Genomic DNA, 27,443 nt, shown 5'->3' with positions numbered 1-27,443 from the left:
GAATGAGAAGCCAGTGGACAGTGTGAAGGATGGGAGTGATGTGCTCATGTCCCCCCCCCCCCCCCCCCATCAGGAGTCTGGCAGCACTGTTCTGTACGTACTGGAGCTTTTGCAGGCTCCTGCCAGAGATCCAGAAGAGGAGTGTGTTACAGTAGTCCAGCCTGGAGGAAACAAAGGCGTGGACAAGCTTCTCTGCAGCGGGGAGGGAGAGGGAGGAACGGAGTCTGGAAATGTTACGAAGGTGGAAGAAGGAGGTTTTGCAAATGGAGGCGACATGATTGTCAAAAGAGAGGTGGGGGTTAAACTTGACCCCAAGGTTTATAACGGAGGGAGAGAGGGAATGGTGTGACCAAGGAATGAAACAGAGGTAAGAGGAGAGGAGCGGAGTTGACGAGGAGTACCAGTTTGAATGGCTTCTGTTTTTGAGCCATTAAGCTGCAGGAAGTTCTGACTCATCCACGCCCCTACATCCTCCAGGCAGGAGCTAAGGGGGGAGACAGAGGGGGCAGGAGAGCTGTTGGATGAAATTTGATGTAGAGTTGTGTGTCGTCAGCATAGCAATGGAAGTTTATTCCATGCTTGCTGTCGACATGACCAAGGGGAAGCATGTATATGGTAAAGAGGGAAGGACCGAGTACGGAGCCCTGGGGGACCCCACAGGTGACGGTGTGTGGTCTGGATTTTGCCTCCCCCAGAGCCACGTACTCCGTCCTATCAGTGAAGTAGGAGTGAAGCCAGTGCAGGGCAGGACCAGTGAGACCGATGTAATGCTGGAGACGGTGAAGGAGGATGTTGTGGTCAACTGTATCAAACGCAGCAGAGAGGTCGAGGAGGATGAGAAGAGAAGTGGAACCAGACTCAGAGGCCATCATCAGGTCGTTTGTAACTCTGATGAGTGCAGTCTCTGTACGATGGGAGGGGCGGAAACCAGATTGAAATTTTTCATAGAGATTCATAGAGACAGAGATATTTTCTCTGTCGTGTTATTGTGCTCCAATGTATGGAGCCCCGGACATGACATGGTAAAAAAAAATTACATTGTGGCCACGAAACACTAAATCGTGTGCACAAATTACTAATTTGTGGCCAAATTAGTAATTGCAACAACACATCATCAGTAGGATAAAACTAACATGTCTCATGACAGTCTAACCTGTCTCCCGACGGCCTAAACCCAGCTCACGTTCCCCATTAGTGAGAGAACAATCCAGTGCTTCGTGAATTCTGCTTCACAATGATAGGAAGAGCAGACATCCGAGGATCAAAAAGTGACGTCGCTATGAACGCTTGGCCGCCACGAGCCAGTTCTCCCTGTGGTAACTTTTCTGACACCTCCTGCTCAAAACCCAAAAAGTCAGAAGGATGATGAGGCCCTGCTTTCACACTCTGTACTCACACTGAAAATCAAGATCAAGCGAGCATTTGGCCTTCTGATCTTAAAGCCCCATAGCTTTAAGACTTTATGGCTCAGGGCACACCCCCTTTCAATTGGAGAACACGTTTTTGCGTTTTATTTTACAGACGCTCACAGAGTGTCTGCTGACAACTTCCCCTGACAGTGCTTTGGTGGAAAAGTCTGCTGTTCCCATGGTACAGCCTACAGACTCTGCTCGCATCACTCCTCCAGCTGCTGTGGAAGGTGTCTCATCCTGCCGAGACCCCTGTGACAAGGTGAGACCAGAACAGGTTCAAAATAATAATGCTTAGTTCTGCGCTGTGGTAGTTGTTTAGAACTCACCGTGAGGTCTTCACATGCTCTGACAAATCACATACTGTGACTTGGCTGAAGGAGAACTTTCACTCAGAAGTTTCTCTGTCTTTGTTTTACCCCCTACAGAAAAGCGAAGACAACAAAACAGCTGAGCAGGCACTGACAACAGAAGACTACAGGACAGCGCCAGCAGAAAACTGTTGAAAAGCAAGAGGAGTCAGCAGTGGGCTGTTCTTCAGACGAGTTGGAGTCAGATGCCGCAGTGGATCAGTTGGGTGATGAATCAGAATGGGACTCCTCCAGTGTAGATATGGGAAACGAATACAAACCAACGAAAGATGAGTATGAGGACAGCACAGATGATTTGAGTGGAAGTGAAGAATTCTTCACACAGAGGAAAAAAATAAAGAGGACCCCGAAGAAAGGTGATGCAATGTCATCAGATAGCAGAGCCCCGGGTTCACGGAAAATAAGAAGCAGCAGCATCCCTGCCACATCTAAAAGTCCTCCTGGTTAGAAAGAAGGTGAGACACCACTACCTTGTCCTGTGTCTGTTTCTGAAGTCTCCATAAAGTCAGATGGGGCCCGGATATGTGACAAAAAAACAGTACTAGTACTGCCAAGTTTGTGAAAAATCAGTAACTAAATGTGCAAGACCATCTGGAGCGTCATCACAGTAGTGTGGCCAAAATTGCCAAGACTTTAAGTTACAACAAGGGTTCAAAGGAAAGAAAAAGTCATTTGAATTTTCTTAGAAGCAGTGGCAACTTTCAGCATCATGCAATCTGTACTCAAGAGTGGACACGGTAGCCTCATCGCAAAGAAGTGACCCAGAGCACATAGTTCCGAGAAAGAATATCTGCACTGTGCGCACTGCCTTGGCCTTTTTTCCAGAAAGCTATTGTGGAAACACCTCAGAAAACACCATCTGAGGAAGGAGCATCGAAAACGCTGTCTAAAACTCGAGTGCTGGCCACCTGCTCTGTTGAACAGCCTTCACCTTCAGGCATGCCTGGAATGTTTAACGATCTGACCAAGAGCATGCGTCATGATGATATCACTGATATTGTGAAAACCGATCCAGCAATCAGGAGTTTTGGCTGCCATATATTGAACAAAGTCATGGAAAGTGGTACTGACACATTTGGCAATAAGAAGAATGTCACACAACAGCTGAGGAGTCTGATGATAAAGGCAGCAAGAGAGATAACAACTATGAAGACCATCCAAGACTTAGTAAGCCCTGAAAATGTCAAGGAGACCATTAAGGTTGCTCGTCATGTCGTCAGTTTTGATGAAACAACATCAAGGTCAGAAATTCCGAGTCCTAATAGTAAATTGGGTATTGGATTGAACAATGTGGCAAAGTACTTGAGAGCTGAAGCACTGCAGATCATGGATCATGCCGAAGCAGACCGGTACCGTGCATTTACCACAATTTATGAAAGTCACTGGGGCGTGTATGTGTCAGGTCATGACCGGAGGGACCTCAGGGAGGCCAAATTCAATGCTCCCAAGCTCTTGCCATTTACAGATGATGTTAGACTTCTTCATGCTCATCTTGAAAAAGAGGTAACCCATGGCATCAAGGACCTGGAAGAGGAAGCTTCACCAGCTGGAAAAGACTGTGTGAGGCTACTTTGACAGGCTCATTGTTTCAGGGGCTACCGGAGGATACACAACTTTCTTCTTCCAGTTTAGTGTAAAATGGAAGAATATCTGTCGGATGAAGATGTTGTGGACGAGAACTTTGAATGTGAAGGGTGTCCTTACAGTTTTAAGCCAGAGTATACAGATGAAGAGCTCATCGAAAGGCGAGCGCAGAGGCAAAGAGAAGAATGGCTGGCCAGAGCCGTACTGCGCGTGCGCGCGGCAGCCGTAAACAAAGCTTTCAGTTCAGAGGTCAACAAAACCACTACAACATTTATCTCACATCACTGGGCTGTCGTGGAGTGAGCGGACCGTGATGAAATATTGGTGAAACTAATGAGTTTTTGGATGATTAAAGCCATTTTAGGAGCGGCGTTATCGATGCCCCATCTGCTAGCCGTATACGGATGTCTGCCGCTTGATTTTGGATCTAAATTTCATGGGAAATATCAAGGCTGTTATTGCAATTTTTTCAGGTAACGAAATGGAACAAAGGATGCTGGGAGGAATAAATCCAGTTTCATGAACTAAACCTACATAAATCAGTGCATCCACAAAAGAATATTGTATTGTAATGACTCTTGAGTCAGTATTAGTTAAATGTGCTGTTGCACCATTTTTCCTGAGGGTGGCACTCTAGGATTAGAGAGGTGACTGAAGCGAGCCTTTTGCTGTTGTTCATGGACTGTTGAAAAGAGTTAGTTTTGAGAGATCGGCGTGGGTTACGGCCGCAACAGTAGCCCTGTGTTGTTGTTTGTTTTGCCTAAGTGCAATAAAAAGAACCGTGTGGAACGACCTGGAGACGTCTGGTGCTTCGCAGATTGCAGAACGTTACACTGGTGTCAGAAGCGGTCGAAAATGACGGACCAACGCACGATGCTACAGGCTAGCTCGAGCAGCCGACACTGGGGTGAGCGGCCAGCCACCGGACAGCGCGCACAGCAGCCAGGTATGTCCACCAGGATTAAAATGGAGCGGCCAGACTGATGCAGAATCGCGCCCACCTACGTCCACTGTCAGAAAGACTGCTATGCTGCTTGCGGCTGAAGCCGGATTTTCCCCGGGACACGCTAGACGCCGCGAGGAAGCTTCGCACGCTCTGCACGGCCATGATGGATCCGGAACGGCATGTTGCAAGTCACGTGATGTAAACAAAGATGGCGGCGCCCTTGGTCCGGAGGCACCGGGGACCATAAAAACACCTAAGTTCTCCGGCAAGACAGCGTGGGAGGTTTTCAAGGCTCAGTTTGAACTGTTGGCCGTGGCTGCTGGCTGGTCAGAGAAGCATAAAGCGCTGCAGCTGGCTCTGTGTCTCACCGATGAAGCGGCCGACTGCCTCCTGCTGCTGAGCCCCGAGGAGCGGATGGATTATGGTGCGTTGACTGGAGCTCTTCAGAGGCGCTTTGGACAGTTCAATCAGCCCGCGCTGCTGCGCACAGAGTTCAACAGTAGACGCAGACAACCTGGTGAGCCCCTTCGCATTCTTGCTAACGACATTGAATGTTTGTGCGGCCAAGCCTATGCTGACATGCCACCGTCAGTGAGGAAAGAGCTTGCCAGAGACCAGTTCATACAGGCCCTCAGTCCCAAAGAGCTGCGCATACAGACACAGTTAGCTCACCCATCCACTCTCAGTGAGGCGCTAGAGCTGGCTGTGGAGAGGGAAATGGTGAACAACGAGGCTGCAAGGTGTGATGACATGCCAGTGGTGAGAGTAGCAATGACGACAGGCGTGAAGGGACCAGCAGACATACAGGATGCAGTATAGTAAACCCTCCCCAGTCACTCACCCCTTTTCGGGACATGCAGCCACGACGCCGCTCCAAGCTTTGTTGGGGATGTAACCAGCTGGGTCACCTCCTCAGGCAGTGCCCCAAATTTGCACCTCTGCAGGGAAACGACCAGGGGCCCGTGTAGGTGGTGGAACGCGGGCCCGTGAAGCAGACACCCACTGCCTGGCACCATCACCATCAATTCTGACCGAAATAGCTGTTGGTTGGACACAGGTTGGGAGCTTCTGTCACATCCCTGTGACAGTGGCAGGAGTTGGATGTACAGCCCTACTGGACACGGGGTCGAATGCAACCTTGGTGCGTCCTGACATCATCCCGGTGGGGCTCACAGTAGAACCAACCTCTGTTCAGCTGAAGACAGTGACTGGTGACCTGGCTCCAATAAAAGGCAGAGGGGAGTTTCTGTTTACTGTGGGAAGCCTCGCTGTGTCTTTTGCGGCGTGGGTGGCTGAGGTGCAAGACCCATGCATCCTCGGGCTGGACTTTCTTCAGGCCATTGGTGGTACGCTGGACCTAGGCAGGGGTTTGCTCATTCTCCCTGGAGGGCACAGTGTGCAGCTAACCCCCCCTCCAACACGCACAAACCCCCCAGCCACGACAGTAGCTGCTGTAGCTCCAGACCACACACGGCAGTCCGAAACACACAATGTGGACAGCTCTGACCCACAACTTCCCCCTGTCCAGCCCCCGTTGATGCACGGCAACCCTCCTGAACTTTCCCAACACCAGCCAACAACAGAGGAGGAGAGGCTTTCTGCATTACAGGACATTTGGTCCAAGAACAGTGAGGGACTGAGCGATCTACAGAGAGAGACTTTGTGGCAGGTGCTGCTCGAGTTTAAGGACATTTTTGCCCTCAATGACAGTGAAGTGGGCCTAACACACCTGGTGCAGCACGAGATTGACACTGGTGATGCCCAGCCGGTGAAAGTGCGCCCACGACGCCTCCCACTGGCGCACCAAGACGCTGCAGACAGAGAGCTAGATGAGATGCTGAGGGCAGGAATAGTGGAACCCTCAGACAGTCCATGGGCCTCTGCAGTGGTCATGGTGCCCAAGAAGAAAAGTTCCAGGATGCGGTTCTGTGTGGATTACAGGCCACTGAATAAAGTCACTAAAAAGGACTCTTACCCCCTCCCCAGGATTGATGAATCCCTAGACCTGGTGTCTGGGTCCTCATGGTTCTCATCTCTGGACCTCCGGAGTGGGTACTGGCAGGTGCCATTGTCTGCAGAGTCCAAACCCACAACTGCTTTCTGCACAGCCAGGGGATTGTGGCAATTTAAAGTCCTAAGTTTCGGTCTCTGTAATGCCCCAGCCACGTTTGAGAGGCTTATGGACAAAGTGCTGGCTGGTATCCCTCGCCAAAAGTGCCTAGTGTACCTTGATGACCTCTTGGTTCATGGCAACTCCTTTGATGCAGCCCTGGATTCACTACGTCTGGTGTTAAGGCGAGTGGCGGACGCAGGACTGAAGCTGCATCCAGAAAAGTGCCACTTCCTTAGGAGAGAGGTGGAGTTCCTGGGTCACAAGCTGGGGGAAGAGGGCATCAGCACATTGGAGGAGAAAACTCAGGCCATCAAGGATTGGCCCACCCCCACTGATCAGACCCAGCTCAAAAGTTTTTTGGGGCTAGCCTCCTACTACAGGAAGTTTGTGAAGGGCTTCTCCTCTATTGCTGCACCCCTCTTCGGCCTTCTTCAAAAAGACAGTGTCTTTGATTGGACACAGGACTGTCAAAACGCGTTTGACACTCTGAGAGCAGCACTGATCGCAGCCCCTGTTCTTGTGCCTCCTGATGCAGCCCTGCCATTTGTCTTGGATACTGATGCCAGTAACGTTGGACTGGGGGCGGTGCTATCACAGGTAGGGCCTGAGGGAGAGAAGGTGGTGGCATATTTCAGCCGAGTACTTAACAAGAGTGAGCGTCGATACTGCGTCACGAGAAGAGAACTTCTTGCTGTGGTGGCCGCTATAAGACATTTCAAATACTACCTGTGTAGCACGCCCTTCACAATCAGAACAGATCATGCTGCCCTGCAGTGGCTGATGTCATTCAGAGAACCAGAAGGCCAAGTGGCTCGCTGGCTGGAAGAACTCCAGTCTTTCAACTTCACAATCGCCTACAGAGCTGGGACCCAGCACTCTAATGCTGATGCTCTGTCCCGCCGACCATGTGCTGCTGAGGGCTACCGCTACTGTGAAAAGAGGGAAGTGAGAGAAAAGGAGCTCACACAATGGGATGATGCAGCTGAACTCTCCTGTAGAGCACTGCAGGTTGTGGATGCAGTGGGGTGGAGGTCTCAGCAGCTACACGACAGTGACCTGGAACCAGTGCTGCAATGGCTGGAGGGAGGGCGGAGGCCAGTCTGGGAAGAGATTACTGGCCTCTCCACTGCCACAAAGGGACTGTGGTCCAAATTTGACATGCTGCGCCTGAAAGACGGAGTGCTTCAGCGAGCATGGAAAGAACCAGCGACAGGAGAGGAGAGGTGGCAGGTCGTGGTGCCTAAGTCACTGAGGGGTGCTGTACTTGAGGCCTGCCATGGGGATAGAGGATCAGGGCACTTTGGGGTCTCCAAGACGCTCCGTCGCCTCCGCCAGGGCTTCTACTGGGGCCAGCACAGGCGAGACACAGAGGATTTTTGCCGCTGTTGCGATGCCTGCGCAGCTCACAAAGGCCCCCTCGATCAGTCCCGGGCTCAGCTCCAACAACAACCAACTGGAGCACCCATGGAGAGGGTGGCTGTGGACATTATGGGGCCCTTCCCCCACACTGAGAGAGGCAACCGCTATGTACTGACCGCCATGGATTATTTTATCAAGTGGCCGGAAGCAGTGTTGTTTTTGGCAGCCTATTTTGATTTAGTTTTAGTCTTAGTCTTTTGGACGAAATGCTTATTAGTTTTAGTCACATTTTAGTCATTTCTACACTTGATAGTTTTAGTCTAGTTTTAGTCGACGAAAACCAAACGGGTTTTAGTCCAGTTTTAGTCTTTAAAAAAGGCTTAAACCATACATGAGGAAAAAGACAGACAAAGGAAATTGTAAACCAAACAAACATAATAAAATATACTTAAATGGCACAAAACCAGCAGAACACATTGATGCCTTTGAATATCAAATAATAAACTGGACTAGCTTGATGCTTTGGAAACTCAATGCAGTGCTTATATGAGCTCTGCCAGACAGAATGAGAGGAGTAATAGGAGTTTTGCTGATACTTTCAAGCTATTTTTATAATGTCCATACTGATATAAAGGCTGAGATCTTTTATTAAAACTGGTCTGTTATGTTTCTATGTTACTGATTTGAACTGGTAAGATTAACTGCCTGTTATTTTGGAGGAGCAATAAAACTAATATTAAGATGGTTATTAGAAAAATTCTACCATTAAAACAACTGAAATAAACAAAATTAATTCCTTGAGTACACTTGATGGTATGAAACACTTGGAAGTCTTCAAAACTGAAATGACAAACATAACTTGAGTTTGATAAACTTTGTAAGTATTCCTTACCTGAATTTTCTCCATACAAATATTAAACAAAAGTCAAAATGCATTTCTTCAAAATAAGACAACACCTGAATCCATCCATCCATCCATCCATTTTCTACCGCTTATCCGGGGCCGGGTCGCGGGGGCAGCAGTCTCAGCAGGGATGCCCAGACTTCCCTGTCCCCAGACACTTCCTCCAGCTCCTCTGGGAGGATCCCAAGGCGTTCCCAGGCCAGCCGAGAGACATAGTCTCTCCAGCGTGTCCTGGGTCTTCCCCGGGGTCTCCTCCCAGTGGGACATGCCCGGAACACCTCCCCAGGGAGGCGTCCAGGAGGCATCCTAAACAGATGTCCGAGCCACCTCAGCTGGTTCCTCTCGATGTGGAGGAGTAGCGGCTCTACTCCGAGCTCCTCCCTGGTGACTGAGCTCCTCACCCTATCTCTAAGGGAGCGCCCAGCCACCCTACGGAGGAAGCTCATTTCGGCCGCTTGTATCCGGGATCTTGTCCTTTCGGTCATGACCCAAAGCTCATGACCATAGGTGAGGGTGGGAACGTAGATTGACCGGTAAATTGAGAGCTTCGCCTTTCGGCTCAGCTCCTTCTTCACCACGACGGACCGATACAACGACTGCATCACTGCAGCCGCTGCACCGATCCGCCTGTCAATCTCACGCTCCATCCGTCCCCCACTCGTGAACAATACCCCAAGATACTTGAACTCCTCCACTTGGGCTAGGGTCTCTCCACCAACCTGGAGGGGGCAAGCCACCTTCCTCCGGTCGAGGACCATGGCCTCGGATTTGGAGGTGCTGATCCTCATCCCTGCCGCTTCACACTCGGCTGAACACCTGAATTATTAAAAAAAAAAAAAAGAAAGAAAGAAAGTAAAGATTTATTAGGTAGGCTACTTGGGGAAAAAAATCTTCACTAATTAATGGTGGGCTCCTATTGCAGTTTCACAGTAAGAACAAACAGTCAAACAGTTGGATTAGATCCTCCGTCTCCCACTACGAGGCATTCTGTTTTATTTTCTGCTGGATTCTGATTAAAGTACATCCATAAATCACTGCGTCTTTTCCCCTCGCCGAGCCCCGGCGAAAGTTGCTGCCGCTCTCGAGTGCACCGGTGCATGCAGTGCAGGCGTGGTCAAACAGGAAGCAGCTCGTGAATTCATAATATTTTCAGAGTAAAGCAGCCGATCTGTGTGAAAAGCTGGGAGAATCGCATTGGTTTTAATTTATTTTGAAAGTCAAAATACTGACATTTTCGTCTCGTCTCGTCTCGTTAACGAAAACAACAGATACGTTCTCGTCACATTTCCGTCTTTTAAAGAGATATTTTTAGCTCGTCACGTCTCGTTTTAGTCACGGAAAAAAGGGGCGTTGACGAAATATTTTCGTTGTCGTCATTGTTAACGAAAACAACACTGGCCGGAAGCATATGCCATCCCAGACCAGGAGGCAGAGACGGTGGTTAATGCTCTGGTGGAGGGCATGTTCAGCAGGTTTGGCACAGCGAGCACGCTACACAGTGACCAGGGGCGAAATTTTGAGTCAAAGGTGTTTGCTGCTATGTGTGAACGGCTGGGCATACAGAAAACCCGCACAACACCTCTACGGCCCCAGAGTGATGGCTTAGTGGAAAGATTCAACAGAACACTGGCTCAGCAGCTAGCCATCCTCACTGCAGATCACCAGCGTGATTGGGACACCCACCTCCCTCTCATTCTCATGGCATACCGATCCGCCGTACAGGACTCCACCATGTGCACACCTGCACTCCTCATGCTGGGGAGGGAGCTTCGGACTCCACCAGAGGTGGCTTTTGGACAACCACCAGATGCCCCTGATGCACCACCTGGCCGAGATTATGCAAAGAAGCTGCAAGATCGCATGGAGACGGCGCATGCTTTTGCTCGAAACCACCTGGAGAAAGCAGGCATGAGGCAGAAGAGGAACTATGATGTCACATCAAAAGGGAGAAACTTCCAGACAGGAGAACTAGTCTGGGTCTACAATCCAAAGAGAAATAAGGGGCGCTGCCCTAAGTTGGACAGTCACTGGGATGGACCCTGCTGGGTTTTGGAGAGGGTGGGTGAGGTGGTTTACAGAGTCCAGATACCACCCAAGGGCAGGAAGGTGGTCTTACATAGGGACAGGCTGGCCCCTTATAGAGGACACTCACTTCCCTGTTTTCCCCAAGGACCTGCACACCCCCTCACGGCCCCTCAGATCACGCTTGACAGTGTTTCTCCCCCTGCATCACCTGCTCATCCTGACCCAGGGATGGAGCCCCCCAACTCTCCCACACAGCACTCACACCCGCTGCCTGACACTCACATACACACACAACTGGGACTGTCACCCCCTTCACCTGCTTCTCAGTCCCATGGTGCCCCCAGTCGGCCGAGAAGGCGTCGACAGTTGCCACGGCGCCTCAGAGACTGTGTTGTTCCCTCGGGGACGAGGAACTTTTTGTTGGGGGGACAGTGTAATGACTCTTGAGTCAGTATTAGTTAAATGTGCTGTTGCACCATTTTTCCTGAGGGTGGCACTCTAGGATTAGAGAGGTGACTGAAGCGAGCCTTTTGCTGTTGTTCATGGACTGTTGAAAAGAGTTAGTTTTGAGAGATTGGCGTGGGTTACGGCCGCAACAGTAGCCCTGTGTTGTTGTTTGTTTTGCCTAAGTGCAATAAAAAGAGCCGTGTGGAACGACCTGGAGACGTCTGGTGCTTCGCAGATTGCAGAACGTTACAGTATGATGCTTCTTCGACAGCTCCATTTGTCTGATGATTTTGGGGGTACAGAGAGCAAGAAAGCTCTGATATGTGAGTCCGGCTTATATCACAGCAGCAGGTGGGGATGGGTGCTTCTAACAGGGTGGAATCCAGTCTCTTGTGAATTGTTAAGTAGATGCCAGTGTCCACTCCCTGCTGTGACATGTGGGACAGCAGGGTGGTCACCTGGAAGATGTACTTTGCAAGTTAATGGTTGTTCATGTTAACGTTTAACTTAAGTTAATGTTTTTTTTTTTTTTTGGTTTTTTTTTTTTTTTTTTTTTGGGAGAGACCAGACCGAGCGACTCCCTGGCCCCTGAAATACCAGCCCAAATGGAAGCATCATCCAGTGGTACCTCCTCATCTAAAGCAGGTGAGAAAATATTCAAAACAAGTTTTGATCAAATCACGTCCAAATGTGCTGTAGCTCAGTGGGAACATTTACTTACTGTGAGTCCCTCACAAACAGCTGGGTATGGTACAGATAGATAGATGGATGGATGGATGTATGGATTTAGTAAGCGATTCTCCTTTTCATGTACTATGCCTATCAGCAGTGAAGAGGCCTTGGACCACAGAAGAATCCTCAGCTTTCGACAGAAGCATGAGCAGAAATATTGATTGAGAAGTTTGTGGCCCCAGGGAAAAAAGACTGCATTGCCTGCATCAATGCAAACCCAGTGGCTTTAAAAGAGCGTGACTGGAAAGCAGTCAAATTCCATGTAAAGAACAAGATCACAGCTCTCAAGAGAAAAGCCCTTTGTGGTATTGGTATGTTCTGTCTGTATTCACCATGCCTGTGGCAGACTGTTTTAGTTTAATTTTAGATATCTGTCAAACCGTTTCAGTTTAATTTTTACTCATCTCTGGCAGACTGTTTTGGATTCATTTTTACTCATCTAAGGCAAACTGTTCTCGTCCCAGAAGAATCAGAAGCAGAGGAGCAGCCCAGCAACCCCAGTGTTGAAAGCGCCAATGTCTGTGTGTGAAAGAGGGAGAATCAATGACTTACTGTCAAATGAATGAGTGAAGTATTAAATGTGTGTTAATGCACCCTGCTCAGTGATTTAGTTTTTTTTTTTTTTTTTTTTTCCCTTGTCCTGTTGAATGATTGAAGCCTTTTACTGTTCAAACTGATTTCAATCTTAGCAGGAGGAAGAGACTGAATCTCCTCCTGCTGCTGCCTTTATTTGAGACTGGCATCTGGCATGGCTGCCGGACCAGACCGGGACGGAAACGCTCAGAGAGAAGACCGCAGCCCCCCCTAGGGGACACCAGAGAAGGGGCACATTAAAAGTCAAAGTCAAAGTCAACTTAATTTATATAGCACATTTTTACAACTAAAAAAAAGCTCAAAGTGCTTTACAGTAAAAACACATACAGCAGCATACAACAACATGTAAATAAGGAGGCACTCAGCTCAACTCATGTCTCAAAGCCAATGAAAACAGATGTGTCTTCAGCAAAGATTGAAAGTGCATTAAGGACTCTGCCGTCCTGACGTGGAGAGGCTGACTGTTCCGGAGACGGGGGCCGGCCACAGAGAAAGCTCGGTTCCCTCTGCTTCTGAGCTTAGTCCTCGGGACTTCCAGGAGCCACTGGGAGGACGACCTGGTGGCTCTGGCCGGAGTGGGAGCAGTCAGCAGGCCACACAGATAAGAAGGGGCCAAACCATTAACACATTTGAAAACCAATAGCAACAACTTAAAAGTAACCCTGGAGGGACTGGAAGCCAGTGCAGTGATTGCAGCACTGGGGTGACGTGGTCACGACGTTTTGTCCCAGAACTGAGCAGCAGCATTCTGGACCAACTGTAGCCTTTTCAAGGAGGCCTGGTCCAAACCAAAATACAAAGAGATACAGTAGTCCAGGCTGCTGTAATGAACTTATGCATCACTCGCTCAAAGTCTGTGGCTGGTAAATATGACTTTACTTTTGTGAGGAGCCGCAGTTGAAAAAAGCATTTTTTTTTTTTTTACCACGGCATTAATTTGCTTGTCCATTTTGGAATAGAATAGAATAGAATAGAATGATCTTTATTGTCACTGAATACACCAAACAGAACATTGTAAAGCAACGAAATTGGATGTGGCTCTCCATAAATAACATAATGTAGCGACCGTGGGGGTCGCTAGGGGCGCTAGAGAGCCGCTGCCCCAGAACTGAGTGTTCCGCCGCAAAGGATTATGGGAGGCGGGACTGTTTGGGCCGTTCCGGGCCATTTGTGTGTTTTGGGGGTTTGTTTGCGTTCCTTTTTATTGTGGTTGTGTTCAGTTTATTGTTATCGTGTCGTGGCCGTGTTTTCCTTTACTTTTATTTTCATTTCATGCCGGACCGTGGGTCAGAGGGGTTGCCGGGGGAGTGACCTGGGGCCTACAGGCCGTCACTGTTTGCCTCGGTGTTGGTGTGTGAATGTTTCCTGTGCTTAGTTGTGTTAACAATAAAGCTGGGTTGAGCAATAGAGCAATCTCCGCCTCGTCTTCTTGCCTGAAGTCAACGCTACAATAAGAATAATTTAGAAGATAAGACATACAATAAGAAAGTGTTATATAAATAAAAGTAGTGTTAGCAGCGACATATGTGCAGTATTGCACCAATTTATTCACAGTTATATGAGGTATCAACCCTAAATCAACCCTAGTATTGCACAGGTTGAAGAGCATATTTTGGGAGGTACGCATTCTATTGTCCATTTTGAAACAAGAATCTACAAACACACCAAGATTTTTCACAACAGGCTTACAAAAACAGGAACGTGGACCAAGCACAGTGTCCACGCCCTCAAGAACACACGAGTCGCCAAAAACCACAATTACAGTTTTTTTTCTCCTTCAAGTGTAGCAGACTCCCAGTTAACCCGTCCTTGATGTCTTTCAGACAGTTTTTTTGTGGTTCAAAAGAGGACCTGTTTGGCTTCAGGCACATAAATTTGCATATCATCTGCAAAGCAGTGGAAAGAAATATTGTGCTTCCTAAATATGTAACCCAAAGGCAACAAATACATGGCAAAAAGAATAGGTCCCAAAATGGAACCCTGAGGGACACCGCATCTGAGAGGGGCTGATTTTGATTGGCGGGTGCCAATATGAACAGAGAAGGTTCTTTCTGACTGATAAGATCTGAACCAGTCCAGTGCTGGACCTTTGACCCCAATGCACACTTCCAGACGAGAGAGCAAAATATGATCTACTGTGTCAAAAGCGCATAACATGTCAAGAAGTAATAGAACAGCAGAGCTACGACTGTCAAGTGCTAAAAAGAGATCATTAAAAACACGTCAAAGTGCAGTCTCTGTGCTGTGCTTAGGTTTAAAGCCTAACTGAAATTTTTCACAAATATCATTTCCAATTAAGTGGGACTGCAGCTGAGAATAAATCACTTTTTCCAGCACTTTTGAAAGGAAAGGAAGCTTCTATAATTAGACAGCTCATTTGGATCAAGGCTGTTCCTTTTCAGCTGGGGCTGGACAACAGCATGCTTCAAAGCAGAAGGATCACAACCAGAGACCAGTGAGGAGTTAATCAAGGACAACAGAACAGGCCCAACAACATCAAAAACTTCCTTGAGCAGCTCAGGAGGAAGACAATCAGTCGGACAAAAGGAGGCCCTTATAGGACTGACTAATTTGGCCAACTCAGTCAGAGTTATTGGCTCAAAATGATCCAAGGTTCACAATTTCACCAGCAGAGACTGGAGAGGAGGACAAAAGACAGGAGCTCACCTTCTCAACCTTCTCAGTGAAAAGCACAACAACATTTTCACATAACATTGTAGATGAGGTAACAGTACCATTCACACGTGGATTTACAATGGTGTTGAGCACATTAAAAAGGACCTGAGGCTTGCGGTTGTGACAAGAAACCAGATTGGACAAATATTTAGATTTTACATCCTTTACAACTCTTTGATAAGCAACCAAAGCATCATGAGCGCGCGTGGACTCATTCATCCATGGTTCCGAGTCACGTTTCGCTTTCCTAACACACAGCGGTGCAATGCAATCCAAGATGTTCGAAGATGTAGAAAGAAGAAGTCCATGTAGTTCATCAACACTCTCCCAGACAGAATTTAACAGTAGGCTACAGAAAACTGAGCCGCTGTGGACGCATTTAAGGTGCGCTGTGCACGCTCTTGTGCACGCGGCGGTGGGACGCAGGGAAGCGTAAGTGTGAACAGGACTGGGAAGTGATCAGAGATGCAGATCTCACAAATTTCATTCAAGCACACATCCAAGCCACAGGACAGGACCAAGTCAAGTATATGGCCTTTTCGTGGGTTGGGCCATTTACCCGTTGCGTGAGGTTAAAAGAGTTGATCACATTTCAAAAGTCCTTAACCATGGGTTTGGATTGGCAGCAGACATGAATATTAAACTTACCGACAATCAAAAACCATCATAGTTCACAGAGATCCATGCAACAAGATCTGAAAACTCAATAAAGTCTTTGTGGTACTTAGGTGGGCGGTATAATAATGCGCACAGTGCAGGAGAGTCACACTGCAACTTGAGCAGCTGAATCTCAAAGCTGGAGAACGCGCTTTGCGGAGGTGTTTCCCAGCAGTGCAGGCAGGTGCGAAAAATTGAAGCCACCCCCCCCAGCATTGCCAGAGACACGGGGAGAGCTGAAGAATGAATAGCCAGCAGGCAAAAGTTCAGAAAAAGGAACAAACTCACCACTTTTGAGCCACATCTCAGTTAAAAACAGTAAATCCAAGTGCCTCGAGAAGATAAAATCATTTAAAACAAAGGTCTTTTTGGCCAGTGATCTGGTGTTGAACAAAGCCAGACGAAGACACAGATCCTGGCGATCGGGTGACCGGGCACGGTTCAGCGTGCGGAGGTTGCGGTGGTCCACAGTGCGTCCACGGTTGCAGCGGTGGCGCCGAGGAATGTAAGTGCTGTCCCGGGGCTGCAGATCCTCGGCGGCGACACCTTCGGGCACGATCGGTTTTAACCAACGCACCAAGCGCGTGATGACCTCCTCTGATGTCGGATCAAACACGGGAGAATGGGGCCAAAAGATCGAGGACCGTGCCGACGAAGCAGACGCACCAGCACGCCAGCTCTTTTCCTGTGCCTCCTGGGACGCTTCCTCCTCAGCATGGAACAGGGTGACCTCAGCAGACAGGCCGGGATAGGCCACTGGAGAGGCGGAGGGGCGTCCCGGTGTTGTTTACCGGTCCAATTCAGAAACAATTCATAAGACGCTTTGATGATTAAACGCGATTGTCAATCAAACTGAGGCTGAGACATCCTAAACATACAAGCTTGCTGTAACCAGCAAGACAAACAGCAGACCGGCAAAGCACCCTGCACATTGCTGGCGCCATCTTGCCTGGGTCTTATCAATGTTAAAAGCACAAATTTTGTGGTAACAGTACATCCTGTGATGGGCTTTTTTGCAATCATCATCTACTTGAGGCTCAAAGGACAGTTTATCATCAGTTACAGTAGCAAGATATTGGTTTCTGCACAGGTTCCTGCACCCTGACCCCCTGACCTTGGACACTTCTGAAGGTCGCTTGGGTCTGAAACACAGCACACTCATCACACCCCTGGTCAGCCTTCTGCCTCAAAGTGTTGATGAAATATTCAAGAAAAGCAGTTTTCCCTCCAATTTTCTTGGGCGCTTGAAGCATCTCATGGGGAGCTGTGCAGTCCCCTGTCACCCACACACCACACAGTGTTGCCCAAGTGCTGCCCTTTACCCCTCCCCCACTCCAGGCAGTCATGTTCACTGTTGTATCACACAGCAGTCTAAAGGCCTCCACACGCTACAGGATAATCGGGCCGAATTTTTCCTCCCGAATCTTCTCCTGCCGACCGAAGCCGACAGGGTCCGACTGTCGGGAGTATGCAAATGAGTTCGGGTCCGATCTTCGTGCAGTGTGCGGTGTGTTCAGAGAGATTTTTTCCGGTCGGAGCCTCTCGGGAGGCGCCGGAAGGGGAGATTGTAGATAATGAACATGTTTAATATTTCCGATCGCAAATCCTGTAGTGTGTGGAGCTCCGAGAGGCGCCAATCAGCTCTGAGTAGAGCTGTCAACACCCTCGAAATAAAGCTTCCTGATTGGATGAACAGCTCCGTCTCACCAAGGTGCTGCTGATTAAAAAAAAATCCCCTCTCAGCTGTCAGAGCTGGATGAATATATGTCTGTGAAATATATTCACTATATGACAGTGAAACAGAAAAGCCAGAGCTCCTAAACTCAGCTGTACAGGAAGTGATGGTTAATCCTGTCGCTGCTGGATGAACTGGATTTCCTCCATTCAGACCCAAACTCCGATCTAATATCTTCATCTCCGCCAGTCCTGCAATAATCCCAATGTTTTAATTCATCTCCGTTATTAACCATCACGGAAGAATGGGGAGGAAAAAAAAAAACTTTCCGCGGACTCCGTGCCTTCAGAGAGCGGACTATAATGAAACTGACTTAATCAAAGCTCAACATGTTTTTATTCTGGTGTAAACTATCAAATCTGTTAGTGTGTGTTCTGCTCCAGAGCGACACACACACTAGAAGATCGGGAGCGATCTGTCCTCTGCTGTCTTGTAGTGTGTGGTGTCTGAATCGGGGAAGATTGAAAAAATCCTGTCGTGTGTGGCGGGCTTAAGCTGCAGAGAAGAGAGCAGACCCAGAGAGGGGACCTGTGGAGTCCCCTGTCACACCAGACACCCCAAATTCAGCACAGATGATGTGAGTGTGTCCTTATAGAAGACTTTAAGACTTTAGTTAAGACTATAGTCAAGCCCTTACATCATTTTGTTTTCTTAACTGGATGTCTCACAAAGTCCTTATGAAGCGATTATTTTGAAAGGGGGCGGAAGTGTATTACATCAGTACTGTGTCCAACTTCCTGTTTAGAGCATAGTGTTCAGCCCTCACAGACAGCTGCTTGTCGTAGTGGCTACCTGTTAGCATGTTGCTGCTGGAGGATAAAACAAACCGGGCCATCACACCAAGTTGTCTGGTGTTGAATAATTGTATTGTATTCTTCACATCATGCTTATTACTTTATGTTATTTAGTATTATTGACGTTATGCATGTCTCTGTTAGTTATAGTGTGGAAAGACAATGTATCCTTTTTATGTTCTCCTGCCTGCCATTTTTCATTTTTACGGCAGCCTCCTGGCAGCTGGACAGTCTGTTGTTTCTAAAGGCAAAAAAGCTTCATGTAACTTCGCCTCTCTGTTTCCCTCTTACGCAAATGAGGCTCATTTGACAAGGAATGTAACACTATGTGTATTGTTGAACAACATCTGGCACTCGTAAAGGATGGATGGAGAATTAGTGGATCCTGACAAGGACTCAGAAGAGGTCACGGACAGGCACCTTTGCAAAGGGGGGAGAGAGAGGGAAGTGACGAAGTGTCATGTAGTATGCAGCTGTGCTTTTAGATGCGTTTAGTCCCCACTGAGTGTATGTGTAGAGTTTAGACGAAGGATCATATGAGACACAGGTGCGTGTCCAGAAAAGTATAAAGAGGGGGGACTGAAATCGGTCGATTGAAGACTTCAAGAACCAAGAGTGGATATAATTGAAGATTTTAAGATTTTTCTGGAAAATGTGTTTGTGGGGTTTTTTTTCCATCGCAACTGGCCTAGGATACTTTTTACATAAAAATCCACGACACTGGACAGTGGGAGCCACATTTGGAGCTGTTTATGGGCGAAAGGATTTTTTTTTTTTTTTTTATGGAAACCTTTTGATCCGATAACTTTATGTTGGTTGGAGCTAACACAGATACTCAGCTCAGGAGTCACACTCAACTCCTGCTGAAACGTCTTACATGCCAGTGGTGGTGAGTTTATTCTTAATGTTACACAGTGTGGTTGTTACGGCTCGGTTCGGGGGCTGAGGAGCAGACGACACAGGAGATCAGATGGCGGGCGAAATAACTGATTTATTCCAGAAACTAATGGTGGATCCAGGAGGTGAGTCGTGGACCAAGCTGGATCCAAGGTGGCTCGGGGGCAAAGTCCAGAAGAAGATGAGGATCCGAGTCAGAAGTTAGTTTGGAGCAGGCGGGCGGCAGGAGCGACAGGAGGTGGCGAGGCGTGCAGCAGGCAGAGCGGGATCCCAAACTGTGAGCAAAGAGAAACAGAGTAAGTTGGAGTTTCACTAGAGCAGAGCGAAGTGAGCACGTCTGACATACTGGTGTCGGTGTTAAGATCCAGTGCCGAATTCCAGCCAGGACGCCACTGAAATAGTGACGGGGAGAACAGCTGAAAATCATCCCGCTGATGAACTGGAACCACGCCTCTGAACACGCTCCAGCGCCGCCCACCTGAAAGTCAAACAGAAACCGCATCCCTCCTCGGATGCAGAGGAGCTGGCCGTGACAGTGGTATTTGTCCATGTTAAAACAATGGCTGTGTCATGTTCACACGTTGAGAGGATGTTATTTGGAGTGTGAGTGGAGCAGCTATCATGACAGCCCTGACCATGTGAACTCCATTCAGAAGGCAAGCACTTCAGACGTATTTAGCATTTTGTTCCGGCAGCGGGTCAGACAGAGTAGTAACTACAAATTAGCATCAATGTTTAGGCCTAGTTTGTATGTATGTGCAGTTTTGGCATGTAGGCTATGGTGTGCGTGTTTGTTCCTCCCTGCTATCACTTGTGGGGACTCCAGGAAATGCCGTGACGTCATTTGTTGTGGTCACGTGATACAAGATGGCTGCCAGCTGGCAAGAACCGGCAGTAACATAACAGCTTGCAATGAGAACGGCATCGGGTCTGAAGCAAATACGTACATTTATCACTTTTCATGACTGAAAATGCACTTGTATTTATCACAATGGTGATATCATGTGTAGTTGTTGGTTGTTCTAAGCGTTTTAAGAAAGGATCAGGCTTGAAATTTCATCGAATACCAATTTCAGGAGAGAGAAGTTGGCAATGGCTTCAGGCCATCAACAGGAAAAATTGGACCCCAGTAAGCAGCAGAGATCGTGTTTGTGGCTCCCACTTTTCTTCAGGTAAACTATTCAACAGTTTAGCACTGGCGGTTCCTATAAGGAGTGAGGCCATCTGCCAACTTGCGGGACACTTTGACTTTTGGATGTGGATGTGTGCGCGTTATTGAGAAAAAGAGAAAAGGTTGTGGCTGTCAGCATATGCGTTACTACGCCTTTTTGTTCAAAAAAGGTTTAGGTCGGCCCTTTTAAAGTACAATATTTCATTTATTAATATTTCACAGCTGATGAATGTAAACAACACCCATGACCTTCGTTACATGACAAGAGACCCTAAGTCATTGTCTTAATACATAATTGCGTATTTGACGATCATAACTGACCCATATTTTTTATTTGTTGTTTGTGCAATTTATTTTCTCTTTTTATATGCTGTTTTCTGACTATGTATACCTGCTTAGTTTGTACGTTTGTATTCTTCAATTCAAAAAAAGGACAGAGAGCTTTTGTAACATAAATTGGTATTGTTCATTAAAGAAAGCCAGTGCATTACAGTCTGTCAAGCTATTCTGCCCCCTTCCTCGAGATTATGATCTGATTAAAATGGGGAGAAAAAATAATGAAAAATGCTTTTTACTCAGGTAACAAGTCCAACTTGAAAGCAACAGTACTTAAAGCTAATGCCAGAGGTACAAAGCACTGTCAGAATTCCTTTCAGAGTAAAATGACATGGATACAAGTGTTTAAACTCCCCAAAGAGATATCGCAGCAGGACAGCAAAGCGACAAATTCCTAGATTTTCATATTGAAGTAATATCACATGCGATGAAGAGTGTTACTGTAGTACTGTGTTATTGTCATTGCTGTGATTTGGTCATAGGCAGCTTGCAGTTTCATGACATGTTTCTTTTATGGATCAGTTCAACGACACTATTCTGAGTTTTGAAGAAAGGCTAAATAGATTATTCAGTATTGTTTTATTTGCTGCCTTCTGCAAAAATAGTTCCCTCAGTCAGGATGAACATTCATTTTTCCCAGGCAATGCTGAGCACGCTGAACTGCAGCTGTGCCAGCGGCTCACAGTTGGCAGCTGTACTTTCTATGAACAGGCAGGGAACGTTTTAATAGCTTTGTAGGTACAGTGTTGGCAAACCTGGGTGTTGGCGAAGGTGGTTGATGCTTCATCAGTGGACCATATACAACATTCCACTTGTGTTATGTTTCTGAAGCTGCCCATGTACATGCTTGTACTGTGACAGGGGCTGAATAAATGCTGATGATGCTTAGAAGGTTGTCATAGCAACACACGTTCTCGCTACATCTACATCTGGTGGGTATAAATCATATACTGTATAAAAAGACAGACTGAGGCCAAAATTGAAGCTAGTTCATGGCTGCAGCCAACTTGCTTTCTCTTCTTTTTTTCAAAACTCACTTGCATATGTCAGGGTCACGAAGAGTAGTAGCCAAGTAAGGAGAGACACGACACGCCCGCCTCCACTCCGCCACTGCCGAGTTCTGAAGTTCTGCCTGTGGCTATGTGTCGGCTTCAGGTCGGCCTGTGGGCCGACATAACAAAGACGTTTGATGAGCTGGGAAAAATGAGAAGATATTTGCCCATGCCGCTGTTGCTTAGCAGACATTGAAAATTAAGGGCTGATCTGTCGTCCTGAGGCCAGTGTCAACCAGGCATGTGTGTGCTATGCGGGCATCGTTACCCCAGAAGTTTGCCGTTTGTCATAGGGCTCGAAAGGACACGTGATATCTTGCAATGCATTGTGGGCAATACGGGAACAGCACATTCATGTTTACAGTGGATGATCACGTACCGTGCTGTGACAGACAGAAGTAAACAGGAGGAAAAATGGACCGCAACAGAAAGGCGACGGACCGTACCGAGACCAGCTGGACCCTGTTCAAACCCGGTTGGGCTCACTGACCGTTCCTGTTGTGGAAAAGGCTGCCTGGAAATGAAATGTCCATCAAAGCATCGCAGCAGCACAGCGCTACAGGCTTGTCAGGGCACAAACTTCAGTCTGGACTTCAGTGACGGCATTTTGTCTTGAAGAAGACACAGAAACACTACAGCCAGACAGACTCACATCTTTGTGCAAAGTTTTGTGACTTAGTTGTGTGGACGCCGGTGGACTGCAAGGTGCACATTGTTTTCCTGCATTTTGTTTGCAGTGTTATTTGTTTATGCACAATCTAATTGTACTTTATATAGCTGCAGTGATATTTGTGTGCATAAAGACTTTTGCACCTTATTTGAACTGTAACTGTAACTTTAACAGTGTCGCTGCTACACAAGAAGGTTGGTAATAAACAGAAACGACTTTGAAACAAGAAATGGTCTGACATTATTGCATGGGTGACTCTCACAGAGGATTTCCCAATAAAATGAAGTTTCATAAATAGCTACTGAGCTACAATATTTATTTTCACCATAGTCTTCTTAACTTATTAAAGCAGAGGCTGTTTTTTGTCATTATATGAGCAGGTAACAGCTGAGGAGGTTTACTTGTTCAGGACATTATGAAATGTCAAGGATAAATATTAGAATTAAGCAGAGGAAGACTGTTAGCCATCAATTTTATTTACGGAAAAACAGAAGTTGGTCACATAAACGATAAACAGTCCTCTATCTCCTATGAGTGAGGACAATTATGATATAAATTCAAAAGTAATCGATAAGGAAGTGGAGGAAAGAGAGACAGTGTTTGCTTTAACTGCCCTGAGCTAGCGTGGCTAAGGCTAGCAACCAGCTAACGCTGCTAACACCGCAACACGCCAGTAATATCACAGAACTCACCATCTGAAGATGCCGTGAACAGTCCAGCGTGTGTCGGTGGTGGCGCTGAAAGTGATGTTTGGTCGTCTGACGGCTGCTCTCCGGGCCGTTCGGCCATCCTCCGTTAGCTCACATCTCCCGGTCCCTGCCGCTGCTTCTAAGTTGGGAAAGAGACAGACGTCATCCCTTCGTTCTTTTTTCACTGGAGCGATCGAGGGAACGACTGTGGCAGTTAATGACAGCACGACTGCGCCATGTTTGTAATGTGTAGAAACTCGCCAAACAAAATTAAAAGAGCAACACGAGCGCAGCGTCTTGCCCGGAGCCGGCGTAAACAGACGTTACCGCGTCCCGACTTGTCCACAATGCATTGCGGTTTTTTTCACTGCTGACGTCATCCTTCAGAGCCCTATTGAGGTGGAGTGGGTTTGTTAAGGTGTGCTGGGCACTGTCGCATCAAATGGGTTCTGAAAACCTCAGCCTGCAGTGGACAAGCATGTCACTCTTGCAGGTGGCAGAATTGTACAGCCAGTTTGGTTGTTTCTGTTTGCATCTGATTTTATTTTGGCGTGGCTGGCTCTGTGGTTGAAGACGGAGATATTCAACGTCTGCGTTCTGAATGTTATGCTACAACAGCCCAAAAATCTAATGAGATGTTGATAATGCCCACTACTGATACTGAGAGAACAACTGTGTCAAAATATGGGTCCATCAAGTAACACAGAGAAATGCATGAATGGCTGCAAAAAGTGCCACAGTAAGAGAAGTGTGTAACACGGGGGCTCCAAAGTGACGTTGTAAGAGAAGTGGGTAATATGGGTCCAACAGATGACAAAGCCTGAGAATAGTCCCCAAAAGGGAGCACTGACTCCTTAATTTCATTTCATTTATTTAATTCTGCTTATTTAAACAGACTTTTGTAATATCTGACTGTTGCTGATTTTTGCTGATTTTTTTCAGAGCTGTATGAGCCCTGGAAAGGGCGTTCCCCCCAGATGACAATCCTGACCAATGGTCTCAAAAGTTATGGCGTGGGAGTATGTGTGTGTGTGTGTGTGTGTGGGGGGGGGGTGTTCGAGGTAGGTATTTGGAGGAGTTGAGGAGGTGAACAGCTCCAGGGTCAAAGGTCACTCTCTAGCTGCAGCAGAGACGTCGTCCTGAAGGGAGATGGTGGAATGCAGCATGGAGGGGGGGGGGAGGGGGGTTCAGTGATCTCCGACACTCTAACAGCAACCCCCCACTTCCTGTTTCCTCTGTCAGCTCTCCTCCCTCCACCGCTCTGAAGGACACGTGACTTCCCTGAAAGATAAGATAAACTTTTCGCTGTGTGTTTGTACAGCGGAACGGAGACTGAATGAAGAACGGAGACGGACTGAAGCAGCTTTTTCTCTCCAAAAGTGTCTGGAAGAAGATGTGAAGAGAGTTGATCAGGTGAGAATCTCTGTCAGCTCACCGCAGAGCTTTCTCTACTCTGTGTTTGACTGGATTTGAACTGTGTGGCTGCTGCTGTGTGCCTGTCCAGCCTACATTATGGAGACCTGCTGTTCTAGTGGAGACACACTTCAGGAACAGCCTCCAAGTGTGTGTGTGTGTGTGTGTGGTTGTGTGGTTGTGTGAGTGATTTCACTATGAGGAGGAAAAGAATCAGACATCAGGTATTCATACATATGCTTAAATTAAAAGCGCCTCAGAAGCTGAAACTTTGTCCGGTGGTCTTATTAAATATCAGCGTTGCATTTGCTATCAGCTGGAGTTTACTGCTGGCATTCTGAGTGTGATTGTGTTACTCTGAGGACGATGACTGTAAACTCCTGGGAGTAGCAGCGTCTAAACACATTCTTACACAAACTCTCAATCCAGATAACACATTTTTCTACCTTATAACAAACTCTGTTTGCCAAAATCCCACCATCATCCTCCAATCGGTGACTCCAGCAGCGCCGTAGCCGAGCCACGGCCGCGTCCCTTCCGCTGTTTACGGGCCGGGGTCCGTCGATTGCGTCCGTTTGTTGGAACCGTCTCCATGTCTTTTCAGCCGCGCTCTTTCAGTTCTGGTCCTTGGTGTTTCAGTTTTTCTCGCCACTGGGTTGAGGTCTGGTGGGATCCGTGGTCCGCCACCGACTCAGGGAGGTCTTGAAAAGTTTCGGGTGGCACCATCAAGTTCCTGCTGGATCTTTTCATCCCCCACTAAACAAATGAGCATCTGAACCTCCTAACAGACCACAGAGTTACTGCTCGCTTTGCTGACATTGTTTTTATTACTATTGTTTTGTTCATTTTCTTCTCTTTCTCCTTCAGCATTGCGATGTTTTGGTTTTCACTGAAGCCACAGCTGGTTGCTGATTGATCACATTTTCAGTCCGACCACTCCCCCCCCCCCCCCCAGTTTCACCATAATAGTGATCATAAATCCGTCAGTTTTCAACTTCTATTCCTTTTCATTGGAAACATCAGACATGGAGGACACACAGACATAAAAGTATAAAATGAACTCAGGAACCGTTGAGGCTGGTTGAGGTTTTAATTGAGAAAATTGGTTTAAAGATTTATAATGAACAGTATCTGGTTTAAATAGAACATCCACAAGAGGGACAAAAAGATCCAGCATCTTTTCCAGTTAAATCGTGTTGGATTTTGTTTTTAAAACATCCAAGCATCCTGTGTCATGGCCACATGCACTGCAGCGTCTCTGACCCCTCTCCAAGATGGCGGCACACAGGCACGTCTCTCCACACACAACGCTACAGCAGAATGTTGCAGTCATAAAAAAAAAGCAAAAGGCAGGCAGGTGAAACAACACTTACTTTGTTTCCTCCACACTGAAACACAGACTGGAACAAAGTGTCGGTAACTTTAAACATCAAACAAATGAAGTAGTTCAAATGACCAGAACCAAACCCTCTTCTAACAAACGGGCTAAAGCAGGTCATTTATTTATATCTATAAGCTCTGCAGATAAGCTCAACTCTTCACATTATCTGCTCAAATTAAATGAAATAGGCTTAATTGCGCTGTGTCGGCTCCATTGCGCAGCGCTACATCCATGCAAAAACAAACACTGAATTAAATGACATTAAACCATTGATTATACTCACTTTTTGACTCAAAGAAAGCAGCCACTCTGAAAACTTCAAATACCGTACCTGCAAAAATCTGGAATTTGGGTAAACATATAAAGGAGGCTAAATAACAGGGACAGTGAAAGCAGTTCAAAACTTTTTGCTTTATTTATTTCATTGCAGTCACAGTTCATGGACGAAAAAGAAGATACAATCTGAAATAATCATCAGTTTGCCTGAAAATGCTGAAAGCATTTTCATGACACAACATAAACATAAACAGTCATTCTCACAACAAGAAAAAGGACGAGTTCAGAATTCTAAGAGCGACAATTATTTTTACATGTCCATGTTTCTTTAGTGCAATTTTGCAATGAATAATAATAATAATAATAATAATAATAATAATATTAATAATAATAATAATAATAATAAAAATTAATAAAAATAACAATAATAATAATAATAATAATAATATAATAATAATAATAATAATACTGATGCAAGCCGGGTAGTAGCGGGGCCCCATTAGGTAGGTTCCTGAAGTGTCATTGTAAATTATCAGGGGGATTTGAAGTTGTGTTGCTGACATCAGTCTATCGGGGCCCTCCAACGAGCAACGAGCCGCTGAGCACTCGGAAAGGGCCCCATGCGGGGGATTTTCATACTAATTTCAAGTAAACATTTCTTAATTTAAGAAAAAAAAACCTGCCAATAGAACAAGCAAAACAATTGTCTTGATTTCAGAGAATTTTCTCTTAAATCAAGCCTTTTCATCTTGATCAAATATAAAATTTAAGTAAATTTATCTTAAATCAAGCAAAATTAGACAATTTCACTCAAAACAAGTTGAAAAAACTTGCTCAGATTTGGACTTTTTGCAGTGTAAAATCTCTTTTTGAACTCTGAATTCTTTTTCTTTTTCTTTCTTTCTTTTTTCCTTTTTAAATTATTTTTACTTTTAATTTATTTATGTATTGATTCAGGCCTGTCAGATGTTAAAAAAATTACCGGTGTGAGACGGTGGAAAGAGAATATCTCTTTGAACCAATCTTCAACTCCTGGAAAACAAGCTTCTAGAAAAAAAGCTGTGTTCTTTCCGGTTTTCCACTCGGGGTCCTCATCCCAGAGCGGACAAATGTTTCAGACTCCTTCGCCAGAATCACCTAAATCTTAATATCACCTGAAAATCCTAAATAAAAATAAATACATTAAAAACAAAAATCAGCTGAACCTCAGTG

The 27,443-nt window shown here is 46.6% G+C and overlaps 2 protein-coding genes across 4 annotated transcripts in view; both read left to right on the top strand.

Annotated features, from left to right (window-relative positions):
* The window catches only part of LOC115382200 (protein NLRC3-like), an 85,212-nt gene that overhangs the window by 19,882 nt on the left and 37,887 nt on the right, over positions 1–27,443 (top strand). The gene's annotated exons all lie outside the window — the stretch shown is intronic.
* LOC115382175 (NACHT, LRR and PYD domains-containing protein 3-like) overlaps positions 24,456–27,443 on the top strand; it is an 86,086-nt gene continuing 83,098 nt past the window's right edge. For all 3 annotated transcript variants that reach the window (XM_030083861.1, XM_030083863.1, XM_030083862.1), the window contains exon 1: positions 24,456–24,574. The gene's annotated coding sequence lies outside the window, so the exon portion shown is untranslated. The remainder of the gene's footprint in view (positions 24,575–27,443) is intronic.

Source organism: Salarias fasciatus, chromosome 23 (genome assembly GCF_902148845.1).
Source record: "Salarias fasciatus chromosome 23, fSalaFa1.1, whole genome shotgun sequence".
NCBI lineage: Eukaryota > Metazoa > Chordata > Actinopteri > Blenniiformes > Blenniidae > Salarias > Salarias fasciatus.
Note: the sequence above shows the minus strand (reverse complement) of the source record. Positions and strands in the feature narration are given on the sequence as shown.